This window comes from Mobula hypostoma, chromosome 9 (assembly GCF_963921235.1).
Source record: "Mobula hypostoma chromosome 9, sMobHyp1.1, whole genome shotgun sequence".
NCBI lineage: Eukaryota > Metazoa > Chordata > Chondrichthyes > Myliobatiformes > Myliobatidae > Mobula > Mobula hypostoma.
Genome location: NC_086105.1, coordinates 112,087,173 through 112,097,249, shown reverse-complemented (window position 1 = coordinate 112,097,249; position 10,077 = coordinate 112,087,173).

The window sequence follows — 10,077 nt, the reverse complement described above, 5'->3', positions numbered from 1 at the left end:
AGGCAGCAACTACGGATAGAAAATTTATAAAGTAACTGAAAACAGAGAGATGTAATGACAGGTCTCTTTTTAAACTGCAGGGAAGTGTTCAGTGGTGTTGTCTGAGGATCAGAAAAGTTTCCAAGTTTGCAGAGGACATGAACTAGGAAGAGCAATGAACCAGTGAACTTCAAGGAAGATAGTAAGCGCTTTGAAGAGTTACAGATAAGTTGAAAGAATGAATGTGTGTGTGTATGTATATATATATATTTAAAAATATATATTCTAAATAAAATAAGCAATTTAAAACATAAAAGTATAAGACCTAAGAAAAATAAGCATTTTAAGACAATTAGAAAAAATATATATTGTAAGCACTTGCTTTTTTAAAATACATACCATTCTGTTTTTCCACAGTCATAAAAGCTCTATTAAAATGAATGGGATTGTTAACCAGCACTGTCTAATCTGGTCCATGTTTTGAGATCAAGTTTGCCAATGTAATTGCTGGACAATTTTAGCAGGAGTCTGTTATACTATTGCACTTCATCCAAGGACCAGCTGGGGTAATGAATTTCTGATAGAAAATTACCAGTAAAGTTCAGCCAATAAGTTTGGGATTCTGCAGAGATTAAGGGAGCTAAGGGAAACCTGGATAACTTTACCCAAATAAGGAGTTTTCTTTATCCAAAGGATTACAGAGACTCACCAGGCCTAGAACCACACCAACTGATGGCAGTCCCTGGAAGCCTACAATTCTAACAAATCCCTATGCTGTGGTCTAAAGGAAAAGTGGACAAACTCATCTCAACGCAATCACAAGAAAATCTGCAAATGCTGGAAATTCAAGAAACACACACAAAATGCTGGTGGAACACAGCAGGCCAGGCAGCATCTATAGGAAGAAGTACAGTCGATGTTTCGGGTCGAGACCCTTCGTCAGGACTAACCGAAAGAAGAGATAGTAAGAGATTGGAAAGTGGGAGGGGGAGGGGGAGATCTGAAATGATAGGAGAAGACAGGAGGGGGAGGGAAGAAGCTAAGAGCTGGAAAGTTGATTGGCAAAAGGGATATGAGAGATCATGGGACGGGAGGCCTAGGCAGAAAGAAAGGGGGAGGGGAGCCCAGAGGAAGATGGAGAGCAGGCAAGGAGTGATTGTGAGAGGGACAGAGAGAAAAGAAAAAGAAGGGGGGAATAAAAATAAATAAGGGATGGGGTAAGAAGGGGAGGAGGGGCATTAAACTCATCTCAACTTCAGTATAGAGTTTGAACAGCCTCCAAAATGCAGTGAAGAGCAATCTGAAAAAGCATAGCAGGAGTCAATTGCAGCAATCTGGAATAATCCAAAGGCTAGGAAGCTGATAGTGACATTATCTTGACCTCCATAGAATAAATAATTCAGATGCATATACAGTATGAGCTTGTTTCCACATTTCAGTGAAAGTAGAGAATGTGGTTTCAATATTGGTTCTTTAAGAAGCATGATTTTAAGGGAAATAGGCTTAGCAAAAGCAAATTGTTCTGTGAGTAAGTAAGAACTGTCAGAATCAGAATGAGAATCAGGTTTATTATCACTTGACACATGATGAAATTTGTTGTTTTCAGGGAGCACAAGCCATAAAAAATTATTAAAAATTACAATAAAAAATAGGAAAAGTAAACTGTGCAAAGGGCTAACAATGAAGCCAATGGTTCATGTGTTCATGGACTATTCAAAAATCTGATGGCAGAGGGGAACAAGGTGTTCCTGAAAGATTGAGTGTGTGTCTTCAAGCTCCTCTGCCTCCTCCTTGATGGCAGTAATGAGGAGATTACATGTCCCGAGTGGTGAAGGACCTCAATGATGGATGCCGCATTCTTGAGGCACTGCACTTGAAGATGTCCTTGATGTTGGGAAGGCTTGTGCCTACAATTTTTCAGAAAATACTCCAGTGTTTGAAGTCACACCTCATACAAAGAAAGATGGGCATGGTTGCTGAAGGACAAGCACCCCAGCCTTAAAACATCGGGTAGAATTCCAAAGATTCTAAATTCTTCAGTAATTTTTCAACTCATTCAGAAATAGCCTAGAAATTCCTCTGCAAAGCTCTGGCTAAAATAATGATAGACTGGTAAAAGACTTAACTGGAATAGAACAATATTGCAGAGGCCTTCTGACTTCTTAGTGCCTGGTGGGAAATTTTAACCTTGAATTTCTGTCATGATTCATTAGCACTAGAAACTTGATTGTCATAATTCTCTCCCAAATGAAATCAATAATACTGCAATTGCTAAAATTTGGCTCTAATCTCACTTACTGCCTCCTTAGTCACACTGATGATATACAGTAGTTGAAAATGATTGGGCATTGGACAATACTAAAAACTCCTACTTGGATGTCCTGGGGATGCGATGTTTGCTCTTTGGCAATCACAATCACTTTCTTATGCAAAGAATAGCTCAAAATTCAGCTCATTCATCCATGTCTGGATCAAGCAGTGATGAGGACTGGAGCCAAGAGGTCCTGGCAAAAACTCAGACTGAGCATCATAGAATCTTGGACGCATAGATATACAGCATGGAAACAGGCCCCACGGCCTACAGCCTGTGCTAACATACAACCAACCATCCGTTTACAACAATTCTACATTAATCCCCATTTTTTAATATTTCCCACATTATCTTCAATTGTTGGATTTTGGCACTCCTTACACACTAGGCACAATTTACTGTGACCAACTAATCTACCAACCCATATATCTTTAGGATTTTAGAGGACAATGAAACCATAAGACTATAAGACATAGGAGCACATTTAGGCCATTCAACCGATTGAGTTTGCTCCAATATTCCATCACAGCTGATATATTATCCCTCTCAACCCCGTTCTCCTGCCTTCTCCCCATAACCTTTGATGTCCTTACTAATCAAGAACCTAGCAACCTCTGCTTTAAAAAAATGACTTGGTCTCCATAGCTGTCTACGGCAATGAATTCCACTGATTCACCACCCTCTGGCTAAAGAAATTTCTCCTCATCTCTGTTCTAAGGGGCCATCCCTCTATTCCGAGGTCATGCCATCTAGTCCTAGACTCCTCTACTATAGGAGACATCCTCTCCATGTACACTCTATCTAGGCCTTCCCATATTCAATAGTTTTCAATGAGATCACCCCCCCCCCACCCACCTCATTCTGGCAAGTACAGGCCCAGAGCCATCAAACACTCCTCATATATTATCCCTTTCATTCCTGAAATCATTCTCATGAACCTTTTCTGGACCCTCTCCAATGCCAGTACACGTTTTCTTAGATATGGGACCCAGACTGTTCACAATACTCCAAGTGCGGTCTAAACAATGCTTTATAAAGTCTCAGCATTACATCCTTGTTTTTATATTCTAGTCCATTGCTTTTGTTGTCCTTACCACCAACTCAACTTGCAAGTTAACCTTTAGGGAATCCTGCACAAGGACTTCTGGGTCCTTTTGCACCTCCAATTTCTGAATTTTCTCCCCATTTAGAAAATAGTATATGCCTTTATTCCTTCTAGCAAAGTGCGTGACCATACAACTTCCCACCACTGTATTCCATCTGCCACTTCTTTGCCCATTCTCCTAATTTGTCTAAGCCCTTCTGCAGACTCCCTGCTTCCTCAACCCTACCTGCCCTTCCACCTATCTTCGTATCATCCGCAAACTTGGCCACAAAGCCATCAACTACATCATCCAAATTATTGACATATCATGTGAAAAGAAGCAGTCCCAACACAGACCCCTGCAGAACACCACTAGTCACCAACAGCCAACCAGAAAAGACCCACTTTATTCCCTCTCTTTGCCACCTGTCAGTCAGACAATCTCCTACCTAGTATTTCTCCTGTAATATCGTGGGCTCTTATCTTGGTACCTTGTCAAAGGCCTTTTGAAAATCCAAGTAAACAACATCCACTGATTCTCCTTTGTCTATCCTATTTGTTATTTCTTCAAAGAATTCTCACAGGTTTGTCAGGCAAGATTTCCCCTTATTGCTTTTATTTGTTTGCCTTCTGTTGGTTTTAAAAGCTTCCTAAACGTTTAATTTTTGTTATGTTACATGCCCTCTCTTTTCTTTTTACGCTGTGTTTGATTTCCCTTATCAGTGATGGTTGTCTCATCCTCCCACTAGAATACTTCTTCCTCTTTAGGATGTAGCTATCCTGCATTTTCTGAATTGCTTCAAAAAACTCCAACCGTTGTGTTCTGTTGTCATCGCTGCTAGTGTCCCATTCAATCAGCTTTGGCCATCCCTTATCTCATGCCTTTAATTCCCTTTATTCGACTCTAATACTGATACATCTGATTTTACCTTCTCCCTCTCAAAATGCAGGGTGAATCCGTTCATATTATGATCACTGTCTCCTAAGGGTTCCTTTACCTTAAGTTCCTGAATCAAATATGGATCATTACAGATACAGACAGAAACAGGTGAATTGATTATGGGGAGCAAGGACATTGCAGACCAATTGAATAATTACTTTGGTTCTGTCTTCACTAAGGAGGACATAAATAATCTTCCGGAAATAGTAGGGGACAGAGGGTCCAGTGAGATGGAGGAACTGAGGGAAATACATGTTAGTAGGGAAGTGGTGTTAGGTAAATTGAAGGGATTAAAGGCAGATAAATCCCCAGGGCCAGATGGTCTGCATCCCAGAGTGCTTAAGGAAGTAGCCCAAGAAATAATGGATGCATTAGTGATAATTTTTCAAAACTCTTTAGATTCTGGACTAGTTCCTGAGGATTGGAGGATGGCTAATGTAACCCTACTTTTTAAAAAAGGAGGGAGAGAGAAACCAGGGAATTATAGACCGGTTAGCCTAACATCGGTGGTGGGGAAACTGCTAGAGTCAGTTATCAAAGATGTGATAACTGCACATTTGGAAAGCGGTGAAATCATTGGACAAAGTCAGCATGGATTTGTGAAAGGAAAATCATGTCTGACGAATCTCATAGAATTTTTTGAGGATGTAACTAGTCGAGTGGATAGGGGAGAACCAGTGGATGTGGTATATTTGGATTTTCAAAAGGCTTTTGACAAGGTCCCACACAGGAGATTAGTGTGCAAACTTAAAGCACACGGTATTGGGGGCCAGGTATTGATGTTGATAGAGAATTGGTTGGCAGACAGGAAGCCCAAAGAGTGGGAATAAACGGGGCCTTTTCAGAATGATAGGCAGTGACTAGTGGGGTACCGCAAGGCTCAGTGCTGGGACCCCAGTTGTTTACAATATATATTAATGACTTGGATGAGGGAATTAAATGCAGCATCTCCAAGTTTGCGGATGACACGAAGCTGGGTGGCAGTGTTAGCTGTGAGGAGGATGCTAAGAGGATGCAGGGTGACTTGGTTCGGTTAGGTGAGTGGGCAAATTCATGGCAGATGAAATTTAATGTGGATAAATGTGAAGTTATCCACTTTGGTGGCAAAAACAGGAAAACAGATTATTATCTGAATGGTGGCTGATTAGGAAAAAGCGAGGTGCAACGAGACCTGGGTGTCATTATACACCAGTCATTGAAAGTGGGCATGCAGGTACAGCAGGCGGTGAAAAAGGCAAATGGTATGCTGGCATTTATAGCAAGAGGATTCGAGTACAGGAGCAGGGAGGTAGTACTGCAGTTGTACAAGGCCTTGGTGAGACCACACCTGGAGTATTGTGTGCAGTTTTGGTCCCCTAATCTGAGGAAAGACATCCTTGCCATAGAGGGAGTACAAAGAAGGTTCACCAGATTGATTCCTGGGATGGCAGGGCTTTCATATGATGAAAGACTGGATGAACTAGGCTTATACTCGTTGGAATTTAGAAGATTGAGGGGGGATCTGATTGAAACGTATAAAATCCTAAAGGGATTGGACGGGCTAGATGCAGGAAGATTGTTCCCGATGTTGGGGAAGTCCAGAACGAGGGGTCACAGTTTGAGGATAAAGGGGAAGCCTTTTAGGCTCGAGATTAGGAAAAACTTCTTCACACAGAGAGTGGTGAATCTGTGGAATTCTCTGCCACAGGAAACAGTTCAGGCCAGTTCATTGGCTATATTTAAGAGGGAGTTAGATATGGCCCTTGTGGCTAAAGGGATCAGGGGGTATGGAGGGAAGGCTGGTGCAGGGTTCTGAGTTGGATGATCAGCCATGATCATACTGAATGGCGGTGCAGGCTCGATGGGCCGAATGGCCTACTCCTGCACCTATTTTCTATGTTTCTATGTTTCTATAATACCAATTCAGAATTGCTTTTCCCCTCGTGGGGGTCAACCACAAGCTGTTCTAAAAAGCCATCTTGTAAGTGTAATGCCCTGGTTAAGATTTTCACTGCTAACGCTGTAGGGCATTTCATTTAGTAGCTTTCTGTAGAAGCAGTGTGAGAGTAGTTTAATTTAGACTGGTTTAATTACAGTGTGAGAGTAGTAAATCTGTGGAATGGTCTGCCACAGACTATTGTGGTGGCCAAGTCCGTGTGTATATTTAAGGTGGAAGTTGATCATTTCCTGATCGGTCAGGGAATCAAAGGATATGGCGAGAAGGCAGGTGTATGGGTTTGAGTGGGATCCAGGATCAGCCATGATGGAATGGCGGAGCAGACTCGATGGGCTAAATGGCCTAATTCTGCTCCTATCTCTTATGATCTTATGGTCTAAGAAGCAGAGATGTATATCCATTAATGACATCCTCCTGCCTTTATACCACTGTCTGCCCCTTTTGTTAAGATTTGTCCTACTGTGGAACAGGAGTCATCTAGACCTCTGATGAAGGAGTCTGTCACATTGCTTATAGGGTATGCTTCTGTGAGTATGGCTATTTCAGCTGCTATATGACTAGTCTTTGTGAAATGTCTCCCAACTTAGCATAATTCTCTGGATATTTTTGAGAACTACTTTGTAATACTTTGTTGGCAAGGAAAATCAGTAATTAATCAAAGTCAAAGTAAAATTGGAAGTTCAATTTGATTATGCTTATATGGAGTTGAATGTTAATTTTTAAATTCAAGTATTGAAAAAATGTGTGAGTTGTCACTTGATAGGCATTGGGGAAGACAGCATTGGAATGCGTAACAAGTAATACTTTATAATGAAATTCCAGATTTGAAAGAGGTTGAATGACCTAAAATACAGAGCACAGAACTGTCTAAATTCTAACCATATGAAGTACGTGAATATTTAGGTACATAAAATACATACGCGTTGCTCAACAACAATTGAATACTTAGCATTCAAGAAAAGTTATTGATCGATGAACAACATTTAATCATAACTAAAACATTCTCTCACAATTCAATTTTAAACTTTCAATGCCAATCTATAATCCTATGGACAATTCTAGTGTGATAGTTTTGACAAACGATCAGACAGCTGAAAGACTATCTGCTCACTATTCCCAGCATTATTTATATTTCTTTTCCCCAGTTATATAACTATACTTATATAACTATATGTTTATATAAACATAAAACTATATTTATATTTCAGATTTCCCAGCTTTGTTTCTCGCTGAAAGTGTTTGTATTTTCTCTGACACCTGTAGGTGGTGCTGTGACACAGTCTTTAACGTTGGGCTCCGCAGACATTAGCGACATTATTATACCTGTACTTAACTCCCACTGGGAAAAAAAAATGCCTGTTCAGAAATCAGGCAGTTTTGCAGACACAAATAAGAATGTTTTGTTTTAAATACAAAAATTGGAAACTGTTAAAATATATCAATGATAATGCGAAGGAACCCTGACCTCCTGACACACAATACAGATATGCATGGACGTTCTCTTACCATCTCTTTGTCTGAGCTCAGTTAATACACCACCACTTGACTATGATGTCATGGATCGTCCCCTAGTAGGTCATTCAGAATTGCCATTAGGAAAATAGCAGATTTCAATTTTGGTATAACTGGTGCCCTAGTTAAAGATCCTGATGAAGTAAAATGGATTGGCCTTCATTTATATAGCATCTTTCACATCCACTAGACACACAAAATGCAACTTAGCGTCAGTGGAGTACAACGCTGTAATGTAGAAATATTGCGGTCAATTGTACGTAACATAATCTTGTGAAAAACAGCCCAATAAAAGTGACATAATTTGAGGGATAAATTTTGGACATAATACTGGAGAGAATCTCTCCTGCTTTTTTAAACTAACGCTTTTATAAAAATCTGAATGGACAGATGGAACTTAAGTTTAACATTGCAATTAAGAGACGTTAATTCTAACAGTACTCAGCACTCATTCCCAGACTGGGTGTCCGTAGTGGAGCTTGTGTTTGACCCTTTTAACTTTAATGGTTGTTATGATCTTGGAATCCATTGACTAAATCAAAGATGGTGACAAATCAGCATAAAGAAGGGAGACTGAAAATCTGGCCAAGTGGGGTGCCACGACAACCTCTCACTCAATGTCAGCAAAACCAAGGAGCCGATTATTGACCTCAGGAGGAGGAAACTGGAAGTCCTCATCAGGGGAATCAGAGGTACTGAGGGTTAGCAACTTCAGATCCCTGTGTTATCATTTCAGAGGATCTGTCCTGGGTCCAGCACGTAAGTGATCTTATGAAGAAAGCACTGCAGCACCTCTACTTTCTTAGAAGTTTGCAAAGATTCCGCATGTCATCTAAAATTCTGACAAACTTCTATAGATGTGTGGTGGAGAGTATATCGACTGGTTGCATCATGGCCTGGTTTGGAAACAAAAATACCCTGGTACAGAAAGCTGACAAAAAGTCGTGGATATGGCCCAGTCCATGGTTGGTAACACCCTCCCCACCACTGAGCACAAGTATACAGAGTACTGTTGCAGGAAAGCAGCATCCATCATTAAAGATCCCACTGTCCAGGCTATGCTCTCCTCTCATTGCTGCCATGAGGAAGACATACAGGAGCCTCAGGACCCACACCACCAGGTTCAGGAATAGTTATTTCCCCTCAACCATCAGGCTCTTGAACCAGAGGGGATAACTTCACTCACCCTGTCACTGAACTGTTCCACAATCTATTGATTCACTTTCAAGGATTCTTCATCTCATGCTCTCAATATTTATTGCTTGCTTGTTTGTCTGTTTGTTAATTAATCAATTTTTTTTTGTATTTGCACGGTTGATTCTTTTCTGCATGTTGGTCGTAGTCCATCGTGTTGGGTGCGGTCTTTCATTGATTCTTTTGTGTTTCTTGTAACAGCCCACAAGGAAATGAATCTCAGGGTTGTGTGTGGTGACATATATATATAATTTTATAATAAATTTATTTGAACTTTAAAGCCGGAAATAGCTTCGATAGAAACTTCAAAGGCAAATACTCATAGAAGATTTGAGTAGCACCAGCTTTTGCACGAAAGGCTGGATTTGTTGTCCATTTGTTGTGCTTTAGGATTCTATAGAACCATAGAAACTTCAGCACAGAAACAGGCCCTTTGGCCCTTCTTGGCTGTGCCGAACCATTTTCTGCCTAGTCCCACTGACCTGCACACGGACCATATCCCTCCATACACCTCCCATCCATGTATCTGTCCAATTTATTCTTAAATGTTAAAAAAGAACCCGCATTTACCACCTCGTCTGGCAGCTCATTCCATACTCCCACCACTCTCTGGTGTGAAGAAGCCCCCCATAATGTTCCCTTTAAACTTTTTCCCCCTCACCCTAAACCCATGTCCTCTGGTTTTCTTCTCCCCTTGCCTCAGTGGAAAAAGCTGCTTGCATTCACTCTATCTATACCCATCATAATTTTATATACCTCTATCAAATCTCCCCTCATTCTTCTACGCTCCAGGGAATAAAGTCCTAACCTATTCAATCTTTCTCTGTAACTGAGTTTCTCAAGTCCCGGCAACATCCTTGTAAACCTTCTCTGCACTCTTTCAACCTTATTTATATCCTTCCTGTAATTTGGTGACCAAAACTGAACACAATACTCCAGATTCGGCCTCACCAATGCATTATACAACCTCATCATAACATTCCAGCTCTTATACTCAATACTACGATTAATAAATAAGATTCACTTATGAAAGTGAATCGGGCAACGGGAGTAATTGAATAGTTCTACCTGGCACTGGTAAGGTGACACATGGTTCCTAACAGATGGCACGATTGTAGGGC